The sequence below is a fragment of the Adiantum capillus-veneris genome, chromosome 28, assembly GCF_014529385.1.
Source record: "Adiantum capillus-veneris isolate H3 chromosome 28, ASM1452938v2, whole genome shotgun sequence".
NCBI classification, from domain to species: domain Eukaryota; kingdom Viridiplantae; phylum Streptophyta; class Polypodiopsida; order Polypodiales; family Pteridaceae; genus Adiantum; species Adiantum capillus-veneris.
In genome coordinates this window covers 109,535,940-109,553,273 of record NC_140958.1, presented here as the reverse complement: position 1 = coordinate 109,553,273, position 17,334 = coordinate 109,535,940, and the positions used below count along the sequence as shown (strand labels likewise).

Here is a 17,334-nt window from a genome sequence, read left to right as displayed (position 1 = left end):
CCTTCTTCTCTTCCAAGGAGGGGAAGCGTAGTATGAGAGCTCTCCCTTTTGAATATTCTCCCGGGCCATCACTCTTCTTGCCCACTCTCGATGCCTTTGTGTGTGAAGGCTTGTCCACCCCCATCATGGATATGAGGCTTGTGACCTCTTTTTCCACATTGTTTATATCCTTGAGGCCGGTTACCCTCACATGTAGAGCCTGCATCCTCCTTTGTTCCTCTTCGAGGGTCATGGTAATAAGAGTGGGTGTACAAGGAGCTTCCTTACCTTTCCCTTTCTTGGCAACCTCAATCCATTTTTCGGCTTGTACTTTCTTTTGGGTTGCGGAGATGACGGCGGCCCATGAATTCTTCTCCTCCATTTTCCTTGATAACCTCTATTTCTTCTCTTATGGTCTTCAATTCTTTCATCATGGATGGGTGAATTTCGCCTTCTTCGAGCCGCCCACTTTTTGCTTGTAGATTTTGGATGATGGAATTTTGGATGACCACTTTCTCCTCGAGCGAAGCGATCCTCCTACACATTCCATCTCTTTCTTCGGTTCATCTTTGAAGAATAATGCTCCTCTCCTTCTTCCACTCTTCCACTTCGTTTCTCCATTCTCTCATTTTCTTCTCTATTGCCGACATCTTCTTCCCTGTCTGCATGAAAAAGGCTTTGTGGGCTGCCGGCGAGGGAGCATCGTCTTCTTACACATGGAGGAAGCCGTTGGCACCACTTCTCCAATGCTTCCCACGAGAGAGAGGAAATGAAATGCTATATTAACGTCTTCATAAGGCTAAAGTGACCTATGACACCATAAAGTTACAATGTAGTGGATCTGATACAAAGTCAGAGTAACAAGATGACAAAATGACAAAATAAAATACTAAGGAATCCTAGAGTGCTAGGTGTGAACTAAGCAGCTAACTGGGATAGCTAGATCACAAGAGATCCAACATTGGTCTCTGGCGGATCTCATCAATCTCCTCCAAGGTCAGTAGTCTGACCGGGCGTCGTGCACATCGGGTCAAAGTGATCCGAATCCTCTGATGCAGCCTCCCTCGGTGCTGTGTAGTCCTCTGCAGTCGTGGGCGTCTAGATCTCCCTAGCTCAGTCGCTCGGTCGATCAGTGTGGCTCTGGTGTGAGGCGACGAGCTCTACTGTGGTAGTAGCTCCTCCGGGTGTCCAGTGGGGGCAGCTCTAAAGAAGTCTGTGATCTGTATTTGAGACTGGCTAGCCTCTCCTCTCATCAAGCTCTCTCTGTGTCTACGCTGCTCGATCAAAAACAAATCCAGGCATCTCTGATCCTCGTACCGCATGAGTCTGGAGAGTGGTCCAAAGTCCTCTCCGAACAAGCAATGGAAGCGGCCTCGTATCTCGTAGTAGACGGGGTAGTGGCATGTGTAGTGCAATTGTCTCAGGCTCGATCACACAGGGGGCATGTCCTGGCCTCTGCTGGTACTCCGTTGTATCTCCCAGTCTCGATCCGCATCTGGTGTGATGATGTGCGTATCTGGCCAATAGCACGGCGTATCCCATGAGACAAGTGGGTGTCCATGTATCTGGGCCGCGTCACAAAACCGTCCTCCATAAGCTAGAGAAGATGCTCTCTGTAGAAAGCCATCTTCGTGCCCAGCTCCTATGCTGGTTGTATCCATGTCCTCCAGGTGTCTAGCTGAGTCAGGTCCTGGCGGATGAGCCTGGTGATCTCGGACTGTGTAAGAGTCAGAGAGGGTGCATCTACTGAGTACAGGAAGGGAGGCAATCTGTCTATGCTAAACCCATGTGCCTGAAACCATGATGTCATCTCCCCATACCAGCATGCTGTATCTCCCTGCATTGCTAACTGTCGAGAGGACTCAAGTGCAAGGCCGGCATATTTGTCTCTGGGAAGTTCCCACATGCGGTGTACAAAGGAGACAGATCTGGTGAGTGCCTCAACCACTAGTGGGGGGCAGCTATAGCAGGCTACAGTGTCACTATCACAAGACACATAGTTAGTACAGTTGGTCTGGTCTGGTTCACACTAGATGGACTCTCTGGGCTGGGAGTGACACGTGGCAGGGATACGGACATTGGTCTAGTGGACATCGTGGCTAGGTCACCACCACCACTCAGTTTGGGGATAGACTTAGATGGCTGACATTTATGAGCCAACGTGAGATTTATGAGCCGTTGGTGGCTCTTTGTGGTGGTACATGTGAGTAGTAGCGGTTGGGTCATCATTATTATCTTCTTCATATATGGTCCTGCGTCGTCGACTAGAGTAGTGAGTCTATACACAACACGTCTGCACCATCCCTACAAAGCTGAGCCTCGACACCCCCATTGTACACGTGAGTTCTGGGCTGGAGCTGAGTGTCCTGCCACGCCAGAGTTTGTATCGGTTCTTTGAGATAGTCGAGTTCATATGTTCTGGTCTGCTACCGTGTCACTGTGTTGATTAGATGTTATCTATTGTTTCTTGGGTTTTCATTCTGTTTTGAGTGAGATGTCACGCACATTGCATTGAGGAGCACCCACTGTAGAGAGCACGACACACTATCCGTGCTACAGGTGCTCTCATTTTGGCACGCCCGGTGTACCTCAACTCAAGTCTCACTCCGTTGAAAATCTAGCCGAGGAGCTACTGGTTTTTGGCCTGCCTCAGCTTGGTCCCGTCTACTTTCCCCTCGACCTGCTTAGTTTTCAACCTATTCGTCTAGACCTGCTTGACTAGCCTCTTGTCCTGGTCTAGTAGTCTCTCGGCCTGGGACTAGTTCTTCTCGTCCAGGTCTAGTCAAGTGGTCTAGTCTCTCTCGTCCAGTCACTCGCCCTAAGTGGTCCAGTCACTCGCCCTGGTCTAGTGGCGATTGGACCAGTTTTCAGCAAGTTATGACAAGCACAAAATCTTCGTGCCCAAAGCTTGTGTGGGCTTTTGGTTATTGCATGACACATACAAGGCAGTCAAAAGAGCGACAAAGCTCGCTACTCAATCCTCTGAAGTGCTACCACAGGAAACGTCAACCCTTCCTGCCAAGTAGAAGTCCACCAGCTCCAGTACCCCTACCTTCCCGTACAGCTACCTCCATTCCCTCAACAAGTTCTTCACCTCCCCAGTCACCCCAATCAATAAACTTCTCATCCCCTGTGTTACAACAAGCTCTAGTGCAACAAGCTCTTGCACAAACAGCCATGGAGGAGCTCACAAGCATTCTAGCTAAGGTGAATATTAAGTTTCCGACTTTAAAGGGTCTCTCCTCAGAGGATGCTGACGACCATGCCCGGAGGTTTGTTTCTCTTTGCAGAGGTCGTGGCCTCAACCGAGAAGATGCCTACTTAGTACTCTTCCCATCTAACTTGGATGGCTTAGCAGACAAGTGGTACAGTTAGTTTGCACAGAACCATTTTGCAACTTTAAGACAACAGTTCTATGCAACATTCAGTCCATGTGACTACCAGGAAAAGGTTTTGGATGAGTTGGCCAACATGGTGCTTCAGCCAGAGGAGATTTTTGCAAAACTCATGACTAAAACCAAGTCTCTGGTGGCCAAGCTTCCTGAACCACCAGGTGACTTCATGGTCAAGAAATGGGTAGAGAAGGCTCTTCCCAAAACTTCCGAGCAAAAACCCCGAGAGAGTCTCCGACCTGACGCCACTCTGGAGGAATTTGTCGCGGCTGCTACTAGGATAGAGGAGCTAGGAAGCTGTTCACCAACTCCCCTCAGGTAGAGAGCCCCTCAGTGTTTTCCAAAAGTCCTTCTGATCCTTTAACTTCTTTACGCAGGGAATTGGAAGCCCTAAAGTTACAGCAAGCTCTTCAAGAGGAGAGGTCCTTCTCTCTTAGACAAGAGAAGCCTCCACATCACCAGGCAATGGAACAGATCAAGCGCAAGCTAGAAGAGCTCAAGTCTCAGCAGGAGACTAAGGCTATGGTTTGGTGTAGCTCATGCCGCTCTCCAGGGCACCCTCCACAGGAATGCCTCCTTCGGGTTTACTGCCACTTTTGTGAGAAGTCTGGACATGAGGACAAGGACTACTACTACCTCCATCCAATACAACAAGGGCAAGCACCTACATCCAACATGGTTTCTCCCTGTGGGCCATCCACACCACATACAACAAAGTCTTGGTCCTACTCTTCAACAAGGGCAAGCACCTACATCCAACATGGTTTCTCCCTGTGGGCCATCCACACCACATGCCACCTTTATTGACAGCCCCTCCTATGCAAGGTATGCAGAGCACTTTTCCCTCTCAGAGCTTTTATCATACCCATGCTCCCTCATCACCTGAAAGCTTCTATGCTTCCACCTCCAACTCCATGCATCAGGAGCAAGGACCACCTCACCCTTTGACTTGCCCATTGAATCGGCCCATTTTGTGCTACAGATGCGGGGAATATGGGCATTACCAAAGCAAATGCCCCTTGCCAGAAGGGTCCCCTCCTTGCCGTCATTGCCCTGAAACGAAGGATAACTACAGTAAAGATTTCCCTAAACTTCGTGCATCCACGGCTGTGAACCCAAGTCAAACCCAAAATGAGTTTACCTTTCCCAAGCTCAATCTGATAGCAGTTAGCACAACTCCTCAACCACCCCCTTCCGCCCACGTGGTTACCACTCAAGAGAAGTTGCAGCTGGTAGAGGAGCCAACGGGCGTCCTCACCCGAGCCCAGAGAGCCGCTCTCGGTCTTAGTATTCCAACATGTTCAACTCCCCCACACATTCCCCCAACAATGGATACTTTGCCTTCAGCTGGCGCCCACCCCTCAGTCAGTGACAAGCAAGAATCCAAATCTTTGCTCTCCGATATTGATGAAGCCTTCTTGGAAGCAGTGGCTGATCTACAACAGATCAAGGTACCAGAAAAGCCAGCGGAAGAAAAAGAAAAGCCGACAGCAGAGACAATCTTGAAAAACACCTTTCAATAAGTGTCGCTCTATAACATGCTGCGGCTAGATGCGAGTTTTCGAAGTGACACCCTTGCAGTTATACAATCTCTTTACCCCGGAGCAGGTCCTAGTGGCAGGCACCTCCCAGTGCGACCATGAGAGTCCTATATGATATCCAATTCCGTTGCTTCTCTCACTGATTATAGAAGCCCTCACCTGACAGTGTCCGTTTTGGGTCGGCAATTCTCAGGAGTGATAGTGGATGGTGGACTTGGCATCAACCTGATGCTCGAGTTCACTATGTTAGCTCTAGGTCTACAGCCTACTCGCCCTGCTCCCTTCAAAGTTACATTGGACGACGTGCGGACAATCTACCTAGTGGGCATAGTAGACAATGTGCCTCTGCAGGTACAAGATTTCACTTTTAGTTTGGATTTTCTTGTGGTTCGTCTTCCCAAGGTTGAGGGTGGATTTCCTTTGCTCATCGGTAGACCATGGCTGCGACACACCAAAGCACTTCATGATTGGGGAAACGATGCCATTTGGATACATACTCCTGGCTCCCAGATGCAACCCATTCGCTTAGAAGGAGGCGTGGATCCCGTCGTGCATCATAGTTCTTTGTCCCTAGCAACCAACCTTGAATTCGAACAGCCTACTACACCTGACGGGTCATACGAGGATCTGTTGGAGTGGTTGGTTGCTGCCAAATCTATGCCCTGTTATGGAGTCTCTATTCACTCTTTGCGTGAAGGTACACCATCTTCCAATATTTCCACAGTAACTAAACCCAATGAGTCACCTGAGCCAGCTTAAAGGTTGAAGGTCATAGAAGTTACTCCGGATGCGCCCTTAGTGAAAGCCTTTGAATTTGGTGAGCCTATGGAGGATCATAGAAGCGGACAGAAATCTCCTCGACAGGAGTTCACCCCCCCCTCAAACATCAGCCCCATTGGTATCTGCTTCTCCGACCAGAACAAAGCTCCCTTCACAGAGCGCGTCTTGCTTGATCAATTCCATGCTCATGATAATTGTCTTGCTCATGGTTGCTGCGCTCTGTAGCGTCTCCTCTTTCAGCCAGTGGACCATGGAATTCATCTACAGTGGAACACGAATTCTTCCGGCTATACCTTGCATTGGAGATGTATATTTTCTAGCTGCCACCCCCTCACACCCTCTCGGAGCTATACCGCCCCTACCCTCCCCTCGCTCCCCAGTCTCTCTCCCTCGCCACCCCCTACCTCTACCCACCTCTCGCCCCCCCTCCCTCACCAGCCATCGCCCTTGCCCTCGCCCTCCCCCTCCCCCTCCATCACCCTCGCCCCTACCCTCCTCTCGCTCCCCACTCTCTCTCCCTCGCCGCCCCCCTACCCACCCCTCACCAGCCCCGCCTCCCCCCTCCCCCCCCCAGGACCTCTTGTAATTTAACAATCAAGCGGCCCTCTGGATTTGTTTCCTTGTTCTCAGGAGATGGCCAGCGACACAAAGGGGGAGAGCAACTTTTTTGTAATCCGATCACAGCAGAGCCTTTTGGCTGTTTCCTTGTGGCTTTCAAGCATTCATCGGGTTGCCATCCTGTTGCTGTTAATGCTTTTCGTTCTGCCATCACGATGGAGCTTCACCTTATTTGTGGTGTTACTCAAGCTTATAATCATCCCTCTTTTCGAGAAGAGTGCTGTTGCAGAAAGTTTGCAAGGTTCATCTGCAAGCATGGACCATGTCATTTTCCTCTCACTATGGTTAAGGACGATAAAGATGTGCTGGATCCAAACTGAGCATATCTCTTTGCTGTGGAGCCTCATTCTGTTTTGCCAATTGGGATTCTTGGACTATGCAATCATACTGGGTTTGCAAGCAGTGCAATTAACTCCACTTTGAGGCATGTAAGGTCATGGTTGGGCCTAACACCTGCTTCATGTAAGATGTACGGATGCGGTATCTAGTGGTTTTCTTTCACAGGTTTTCAATATTCTTCTCACGGAGATGGTGAGGGGTCTTGTGGCGGGCAACCTGTAGCAGGCTACAGTGTCACTTTCACAGGACACACAGTTAGTACAGTTGGTATGGTCTGGTTCACACTAGACGGACTCTCTGGGCAGGGATACGGACGTTGGTCTAGTGGACATCGTGGCTAGGTCACCACCACCACTCAGTTTGAGTATAGACTTAGATGGCTGACATTTATGAGCCAACGTGACATTTATGAGCTGTTGGTGGCTCTTTGTGGTGGTACATGTGAGTAGTAGTGGTTGGGTCAGCATTATCATCTTCTTCATATATGGTCATGCGTCGTCGTCTAGAGAAGCGAGTCTATACACACAACACGTATGCACCATCTCTGCACATCTGAGCCTCGACACCCCCATTGTACGCGTGAGTTCTGGGCTGGAGCTGAGTGTGCTGCCATGCTAGAGTCTGTATCGGGTCTTTGAGATAGTCGAGTCCATATGTTCTGGTCTGCTACTGTGTCTCTATGTTGATTAGCTGTTATCTATTGATTCTTGGGTTTTCATTCTGTTTTGAGTGAGACGTCACGCACATTGCACTGAGGAGCACCCACTATAGAGAGCACGACACACTATCCGCGCTACAGCATCTAGCTCTGCTCGGACAATAGCACGTCGTATTGAAGCCTTAGCTCTAATGAGCCGCGAGATCATAGAGACCAGAGGCTTCTCCATGTCCCCCCATCCATCAGTGTGGCCTGTCCTCCCGTGATGATCCAATGAAGGTCCCCAACTCTCAGCTCCATAAAGCAACGAAGAAGCCACCAAAGTGTCAAAGAGCCAGAGCTTCGTCCGAGGCTCCTGAAACTAAACCTGTGAACACATCCTTTCCAATCTACCCAATGTTGCATGGGCTCTGGTCAATCTAGTCTCTGATGCCCTCCTCAATGAAAATGCTGGCCCACTAAAAACCACTCCAAGGTAAGTGTAAGCATCTGTATACTCCACTGTCTCCTGGCTGTATGTGAATGCGGGCGCTGACCTCGTGATCCACTTTGGGGTGGTATTAAATACCATGACCTTGGTTTTACCAAGGTTGACGGACAAACCACTTTCCTAGGCAAACCTATGCAAAGCATCCAAGTGACGTTGCATCCCCCCTGCCAACTGTGCACCTCTATCACCATCTCTCTCAATGTAGTCAAAAACCTCATCCACATACATACCAAATAGAGTAGGAGAGAGCGGGCAACCCTGCTTCACCCCAATAGTTGAGTGAACCGGTGTGGATACACCCTTTGAGATGCGTACATGCCCCACTACTGACCTGTATAATGCCATGACCCCGCAAATGAGCTCTATGTGTACTCCCACATATATATATATATATATATATATATATATCTATGTATGTATGTATGTATGTATGCATGCATGCATGCATGCATGGATGGATGGATGGAGGGATGGATGGATGGAAGGAAGGAAGGAAGGATAGGAATAGATAGATAGATAGATAGATGGATGGATAGATAGATAGATAGATGGATGGAAGGAAGGATAGGAATAGATAGATAGATAGATAGATAGATGGATGGATAGATAGATAGATAGATAGATAGATGGATAGATAGATAGATAGATAGGATTAGATAGATGGATGGATGGATGGATGGATGGATGGATAGATCGATGGATGGATGGATGGATGGATGGATGGAAGGAAGGAAGGATAGGAATAGATAGATAGATAGATAGATGGATGGATAGATAGATAGATAGATAGATAGATGGATAGATAGATAGATAGATAGGATTAGATAGATGGATCGATGGATGGATGGATAGATCGATGGATAGATAGATAGATAGATAGATAGATAGATGGATGGATGGATAGATAGATAGATAGATAGGATTGGATGGATGGATAGATAGGACTAGATAGATAGATAGATAGATAGATAGATGGATGGATGGATGGATGGATAGATAGATGGATAGAAGGATAGGATTAGATAGATAGATAGATAGATAGATGGATGGATAGATAGATAGATAGATAGATAGATAGGATTAGATAGATAGATAGATAGATAGATAAATGGATGGATGGATTGATGGATCGATGGATGGATGGATAGATAGATGGATGGATGGATGGATGGATGGATTGATGGATAGATAGATGGATCGATGGATGGATAGATGGATAGATGGATGGATGGATAGATAGATAGATAGATAGAAGGATAGATAGATAGATAGATGGATAGATAGATAGATAGATAGGATTAGATAGGTAGATAGATAGATAGATAGATAGATAGATAGATAGGATTAGATAGATAGATAGATAGATAGATATGCTGTTGTGCCTGCTCGACACCCTGCACTGCCAATTGTGGAAGCTGATCTGCTATAGATATGCTGTTGTGCCTGCTCGACACCTTGCACTGCCAATTGTGGAAGCTGATCTGCTCTTAGCGTCGCCGTCTAGGCCTGCTGTCAGTTTGTGATGCAGTCGAGGACACCTGCGCTCAGTTTCTCCTTCGACCTTACAGGGTTTTAGTGTTCACGCCTGATCATCTGTGTGAGCAAGGTACTACCCCACCTGCGTCACATTGTTGTGGCAGACCCTCGTTACCTTGTCCTTCTCGGACAGTTTGCTCTCGCCAGCAGAAGTACCTCTTTCTTCCTTCTTTGGAGTATTCCTCGCTGAGAGCAGCCAGTCGCCCTGCCCTGTTTTCTCAGCACCTTGCAATTACTCCATCGACTCTTCTTCCTCGACGTGCCTCCCTCCTGCCGTTCAACCTCGGCCTCCATCTTTCCATTGCTCCCTTCAGTCCAAGCTACACTTTGGGTCTTGTTTTTTAGCATTTGCCAATCTGGCCCATGCTTCATGGCAGCTATGCATGTCTTGAGTGCTCCTCACTGCGCTCCATCACCACTTGCGTGTCGCGTGGATTGCACTGGCGACCTATTGTCACGCATTGACTCCAAAGTACAACAGTTGGTTGGACCTATTGTCACGCATTGACTCCAAAGTACAACACTTGGCTCAACATGCCTTAGTTGGCCGGATGATTGGACAGTCTCCACCCCGATCTTCTATACGTGATTGGTGTCAGACTGCATTGGGCACTACTCAGGGATAGATCTCGGAGCTTACACTCCTTGGCAGAGGCATATTCATGGTACGTCTTTCAAATCCCGCCACCGCCTCAGCTCTCCTGGCTCGCTCTCCGATACTCTCTGATGGCAGGATGATATACTTGACGAGGTGGTATCCCGAATTTTCCATCGAGGAGTTTGACAGTCGACACCTTATTCCCAGATTCCCTCTGACGCTCTCCTTCCCGGATATGCCTCTCCATTTTATCGATGATCATCTCCTCCAGATAATTGCTGCTGATTTTGGCACGGTAGTTCCAGGATCCTGCATCTTCTCGTCTGGCCCACCTCGCATTCAGGTCTTGGTGTTTGGGGATACTTCATTACCAAATAGAGTTACTGTGGCTGTGTATGATCGAGACTACTCTCTCCGGATGGTAGTCACTGGCCGCCTAGGACAGTGCTTACGTTGTCACGAGATGGGACACTTGGCGCGAGATAGCTCCACCGAGCCACGACATTGGCGGCAGCAACAGCCGGCCCGCGGCAGTCATGCTCAGCCACGTGGTCAGTGTCAACAGCCGGTTCCTCCTTCTCACCCATCTACTACTCAAAGCACCTCAGCAGTCTACAGACGCTCCTCGAGCTCCAGCCCCCCCCGTTCCTCCCTCCGCTTCAGCTCACACTGAGGCAGCATGGCAGACAGTGGGTCGTAATCATTCCTTCCGTTCTCGTTAGCAACCAGCAGCGCAGCTAGCTCCTAGTGTTACCTCTCCAGCTCCCTCTCAGGTTTCCACCACCCCCTTACCCCCTGCATCTCCTCACCATTCTTCTTCTTCGCGGTAGGACCACTTGCCTCTGCTAGCAGCTCCTCCTTCACCTGCAGTTCCTCCGCCCGCTCCTTCCCCTCTTCCCGAGGTCCCTGTTCCTATGCAGATGGATCATCCACCGCTACTTCCTCTCCCTCCTCCTCCTCTTCCTCTCGCCCTTAGTCTCCCCCCTCCGCCTCCTGGTCCTCCTCCTCCCTTAGCAGCTCATACATACGTCTCACGCAGTTTTCTCAGCTATTCCCCTCTTTCCTGGGGCACTCATCGGGCTGAGATGTGCGGTGACTCGGAAGGACCATTGCGGGTGCAGCTCTATCTTCTGCATCACAAGACAGGTTGTGTTCCCTCTTTAGTAGGCAGTCGCTCTCAGCCTACCCATTCCTTTTTCCTTCCATTCCACGCTGCTCAGGAATGGTCTGAGGATCGGGTTCTACATTTTGTGCACTCACAGACTATGGCTCAGCTTCATTTATGGTTGTCTCCTTCCACTCCTGATGTTTTGTCTCCTCACTACCCTATATGTATTGGTGCTATGGAGTGGAATGATGTTTATGCTTGCTATTGCCTATGGTCATTCATGTATCCTCAAATGTGGTGCTTCCTATGTCTGCGTATTTGGGGTGTCAAGGCTGCAGCATCGGTAATGCAATGTAAACAAGCTGAGGTCCACAGTTGGTGCAATGAGACACCATATCTTAGAGAGGGCTGGCGGGTAGCTTTCCTACCGCCTGAAGCCCACCCCTTGGATGGCCCAGCTGCCTCCAAGAAGATGCGCAGTTAATCAGATGCTATTCACACTCTTTCATGCAGTCTATGGATTTACATGTAGTCTCTTGGAATGCTAATGGTTTACAGACTTCTCGGGTAAAAGGCCGTAAGCTTTTACTTCGCAGAGATTTACACTCTCATGTAGTGGGCACTGTGGATATATGGCTAGTACAGGAGCATAAGATTGCCACTCCCTTTGGCAATCTCATGTCCTCGGGCGCCCGCACTTTGTGGGAGCCTGCTATGGGCCTTCATGGACAGAGTTGCGGTGTATGCATCTCAGTGGGACCACGTTACTTGGCCTCAGTTCAGCGGCATGGCACCCTTGTCGCTGGCAGAGCAGTTTATGTTTCTATTCGGATTCAAGAATCTATCATTGGTTTTATGTCAGTCTACGCACCCACTACTTGGGAGAGGGCTACATTTTGGTCCTCTTTGGCTGCTGTTCTACCTGCTGTAGACTCTTGGGTTGTTGGAGGCGACTTCAACAACATTGAGAGCGATTCTGATTGGCGAGCCACCACACCTCCAGTTCTATCATCCATCTCTCCCGATCAGCAGCCAGCTTGGGATCGATCTCTTCTAGCTATTCAGGGCGTTGACGCCTGGCATATACCCTCTTTTGGTCACCACCCTGCTACACTTCATTACTCTTGGGGGTTTCAGAGACAACAGGGGAGATTATTAGAGCGTCTTGATCGTTTTTACATTGGCCCTTGGGCAGCAGCTCTAGGCGGATTCACTACTATATGGAGAGAGACCAGCCTCTCAGATCATTTACCCATCTCATTGTTTATCTCCTTCACTAGATCCTCTGCAGAGAGGAGAGGCTGCTGCATCCCTGACAGTGTTCTCACCACTCTGGTATTGCAGCTGCAGATTCATGACTTACGGTCCACGGATGCTTCTTATTGTGGACCCCTTGGAGAGTTTCTTGCTCATTGCATTACTCAGTCTAGTATTTACTGCCGTGCTCAGACCGCTATTATTCATCGTCAGTTGAGGGTACGCGAGTCTGATCTTCACATCCCTCTTGGTTCCACTCAGCGCTTACTCGAGGAGTGGCCTCAGGATGCTTATCTTTCTGGTAGACAGACAGAGCTCACAGAGGAGATTTGTCGCGTACAGGAGGCTAGGTCTGAGTTCACTCATCATTCTTCAGTATCTCATTGGATAGCTAAAGCTGATCGAATGAATAAAGACTTCTTTGTTGCGCATAAAGAGCGCCCTCCTGGCACCACCCTACGGACTCTGTGCGATGCTCAGGGGACACTACATATGTATCCTGATGTTCTACATATGTATCCTGATGTTATACTTGATATGACTGCAGATTATTTTGAGACATTGTTCACTACTGATGTATGCACTACTGAGGTTTTACATGCACGTGAGCAGATCTAGCATCACACGCGACACCGTTGTACAGACACTATGGCAGAGATCTTGTTGGCACCCTTCACACTTGCAGAGCTCCATGCTGCTATAGAGAGTCTTGATCCATCCTCCTGTCCAGGAGAGGATGGCCTCACTAGAGCTTTCTTTTTGACATATTTGGATGTATTGCATATACCACTGCTTCGCGGTTGTTAGGACATCTTTGCATCAGGATATATGCATCCGGATCTTTGTTCAGGTCTCATATCTCTTATTCCGAAGGGGGGTGACACCACTCAGCTCCGACAGTGGAGACCTATTACCCTACTCTCTTCTGTCTATAAGATATTAGCGTTGATGATCAGCCATCGCTTGCGGCCGTTCTTACCCGATATTATTCATACTTCTCAGACAGGCTTTGTCATGGATCGATGCATCCTGGATAATATCTTCACTTTTTATGAGGGAGTGGAGTGGGCCAGATCATCTTCCGAGCCTCTCGCTTTTTTCATCCTTGACTTCGAGAAAGCCTACGATCGTGTTGAATGGGACTTTCTCGAAGGAACATTAGCTAGGATGTGTTTCCCTTCGAGATAGATCTCAGGCATTTCCGCTCTCTTCAGGACTGCCAGCAGTGCTATTACTATTGGTGGTCGTGTCAGTCGTAGTTTTGAGCCTTCTCGATCTGTCTGCCAGGGATGTCCTCTAGCAACATATCTGTATTTGTTTGTAGGAGAGTATATGTCCGACTTTCTTCGTGCTCAGAGTCATGCATTTTGTGGCTTGACCATGCCAGTACCTACAGCTCCAGACCTTATCGATCAGGAGTTTGCTGATGATACTATGCTCATGTTACGCTATTTGCTAGCTGCTCTTCATGCCATGCGGGAGGCCCTAGAGGTTTTTTGCATTGCCAGTGGTGCACGCATTAACTAGCATAAATCCTATGGGTTACTGGTTGGCAGTGATGACATACCTACTTGGGGGGTAGCTGATGGTTTCACATGGCTGCGACCGGGTCAGACATGCAGATATCTGGGCTTTCAGGTTGGATTAGATGTTACCTCACAGCAGCAGTTTGCACCTGTGCTACAGTCTATTCGCAGGAAGCTATGCCATTGGTCTTCACGTCATCTGTCGTTGGCTGGCCGTGCATTGGTCGCCAACTAGGTCATTTTGGCTACAATATGGTATACGGCTTCTTGTTGGATGTTACATTCTGGTGTGATGCCTAGTGCGGAACTTTTTATGGAGTGGCACAGACGGGACTATTGATACCCGTGCTCGAGTCCGCTGGCCCACGATCATTCATCCTAGGTCAGAGGGAGGCCTTGGCATTATTGATCCAGAGTTACAGAGCCGTGCCCTTCTTACCATGCTTATTGTTCGGGGTCTTTTTCCCGGACAAGAACCTTGGAAGATGCTTCTTCAGGCCGCTCTTTGCGTAGTGACTCCACGACTCGGCACTAGAGATGGTCATACTTGGCAGACAGGGTATCGTTTTCTCTTTACTGATGCCCCCTTGTCCACCACCTCTCTCTCCCCCTTCATCCGATCACTCCTTCAGATTTGGGTTTCCATGCGACGGGCTATCATACGCTCACCTCCCTCATGTCGTGAGGAGATTGAGTGCCAGCCTCTCATTTGGAATGCTGCAGTTCTTGATTCTTCGGTTGATCCGCCCCGTCAGCTTGGAGAGCGGACTCACATTGATTGGGCTGCCTGGGACGCTGGCCCTGCTGCCTCTATGCGGTTGTTTCATGAGACACGGATGCTAGATGCTGATTTTGTGGCAGAGCATTATGACATTGGTCGCGGGGTGGCAGACAGATTGCTTGAGATTGATACCGCCCTTCCTTCACAGTGGGATGCAGTCATGAGAGGCACGGTTCAGATGCCTCCCCATTGTGGCTGGGAAGGCCTCTTTGCTCAGAGACTCTCTTATTAGTTCGTTTAGACACCATGCTGTTCACAGTTGATACTGACCAGTCTGAGGGGATTCATGCTAGATTGACATATGATGCCACCTTTCCACACCCTATCCTTCCCGGAGCTCGATGGGAGGCCATCAGAGTAGTTGGCTCTTGCGGGAAGCGTCGTTGTGTTGACCCTCGTTTCGCTTCCGCTGATGCTGCACTTTGGAGGCTTGAGAGAGAGAGAGAGAGAGAGAGAGAGAGAGAGAGAGAGAGAGAGAGAGAGAGAGAGAGAGAGAGAGAGAGATCAAATGAAATGAAATGTTATATTAACTTCTTCAAAAGGCCAAAATGGCCTATGAGACCAAAAAAGTTACAATTGGTGAATCTGATACCATGTCTGAGTACGGAATTACAAAGGTCCAAAGAACTAACACTAAGACGCTAAGGAGAAAAGAAATGGGGAGGGGGGGGGGGGGGTGTTTGTGGGTTCATATGAAATTTCTCATTGGTCGCTGTCTGATCTCATCGACCTCCTTCATGGTCAGTACTCTGGTAGGGCGTCTTGCATGTCGAGCTAGAGTGATCTGTATCTTTTGCTGCAGCCTTCGTCGGTAGTGGGAGACCCTCGAGGTCGTGGACGTCTGGCTCTGCCAAGTTCCGTGGCTCGATCAAGTAGTGCACCTCTAGTATGAGTAGGCTCTGAGATTTGTTGTAATGACTACTCCGTTGGCTCTCCTGTGGCTGTTGTAAAGAAATCTGCGATTCGTCTGTGAGACTGTCTTTCCTCTGATGTTCTCAGCAAGCTCTCCCTAAGTTTGCGCAGCTCTAGCAGGAACAATCCGAGACACCTCTGATCCTTGTATCTCATGACTCTAGAAAAAGGTCCAAACCCTTCTCTGAACAGGCAGTGGAAGCGGCCGCGTATCTCATAATATGCCGGGCAGTGACATGTGTAGTGCAGCTCTGTCTTTGGCTCTAAGTTGCATAGGTGACATATCCTAGCTCCTGTCGGCACCCCTCGAAATCGGCTAGTCTCGATTTGGAGTTGATGTGAGGATGTGCGTATCTGTCCAATAGCGCATCTTATCCCATGCGATAAGTGTGTGTCCATGTACGCAGGCCTAGTCACAAAGCCGTCCTTCGTGAGTTGGAGAAGATGCTCTCTGTAGAAGGCCATCTTCGTGCCCAGCTCTTGTGTCGGCTGTATCCATGTGCTCTTGGTATTTAGCTGAAACAAATCCTGACGTATGAGTCTGGTGATCTCTGTCCGTGTGAGAGACAGGGAGGGTGCCATCCAGAGAGTATTGAAGCGGAGGTAATCTATCCATCTTGAGACCATGTGACTGAAACCAAGCTGTCATCTGTCCATACCAACATGTTGTATCACCTTGTAGAGCTAGTTGTCGAGATGACTCCAAGGCAAGCCGAGCGTATCTCTCCCTGAGGAGATCCCATAGGGAGCGTATCTCTCCCTGGGGAGATCCCATAGACCATGCCCGAATCATCCGAGCGATCATAGAGACCAGAGGCCTCTCCATACATCTCCATCCATCTGTGTTGCCAGATCTCCCATGGTGGTCTACTGAGGGTCCCCATACCTGAACTCCATCGAGCATAGCTGGAGTCACTAGAGTGTCAAAAAGCCAAAGCTTTGTTCGCGGTTCTTGAAACTGAACCTGCGAACACATCCTCTCTTGTCCTCCCAAAGCTGCGTATGCTCTCGTCAGTCTAGTCTCTTATGCTCTCCTTAGTGAAAACACCGGTCCACCGTAAACTACCCCAAGATAAGTATATCCATCTCTGTACTCCACAGTCTCCAGGCCATACATAAATGTGGGTGCCGACCTCCTAACCCACTGTGGTGTGGTGTTGAACACCATAACCTTGGTTTTCCCCAGATTGACAGACAATCCACTGTCACGAGCAAATGTATGCAGAGCATCCAAGTGACGTTGCATCCCCTCTGGTGAGTCAGAGATCAGCACAATAACATCAGCATATAGTAACAGCAGAATCCATGTCCCTGCTAGTTGAGCCCCCCTGTCCCCCTGATGCTCTGCATAGTCCGAAAACTCATCCACATACATCCCAAACAGAGTCGGGGATAGGGGGCATCCTTGCTTTACTCCAATATTGGAGAGGACCATGTCCGACATTCCCTCCGTGGTGCGTACCCTCCCCATCACTGTCCTGTATAGAGCCAGAATCCCCCAAATCAGCTCTGTAGGCACACCCATGTCCTGTAATCTGCGTATGGGTCTGGCTCTCGGCACTGTGTCGAAAGCTTTGCGGAAATCCACAAAGCAACAATAGATCCTCTTGCCATGGTGTCTACCCTCCTCAATAATAGCTCTGAGTGTCAGAATCTGGTCAAGAGTGGAGAAACCTCTCCTGAAACCTGCTTGCCCTGGTGCTCTTATGCCCTCTCGCTCTGCCCATCTACTCAGCTCTTGTTCAAGAATGGATGCATACAGCCTAGCTAATGTGTGACCAACCATGATGGTGCGATAATTCCTGGGAATCATGGGATC

General features: G+C 49.1%; 1 protein-coding gene and 1 pseudogene across 5 annotated transcripts in view; one reads left to right on the top strand and one right to left on the bottom strand.

Annotated features, from left to right (window-relative positions):
* Nucleotides 1-17,334, top strand: part of LOC147421082 (uncharacterized) — a 103,063-nt gene that overhangs the window by 60,121 nt on the left and 25,608 nt on the right. The gene's annotated exons all lie outside the window — the stretch shown is intronic.
* On the bottom strand, nucleotides 6,358-12,055 carry LOC147421083 (uncharacterized; annotated as a pseudogene).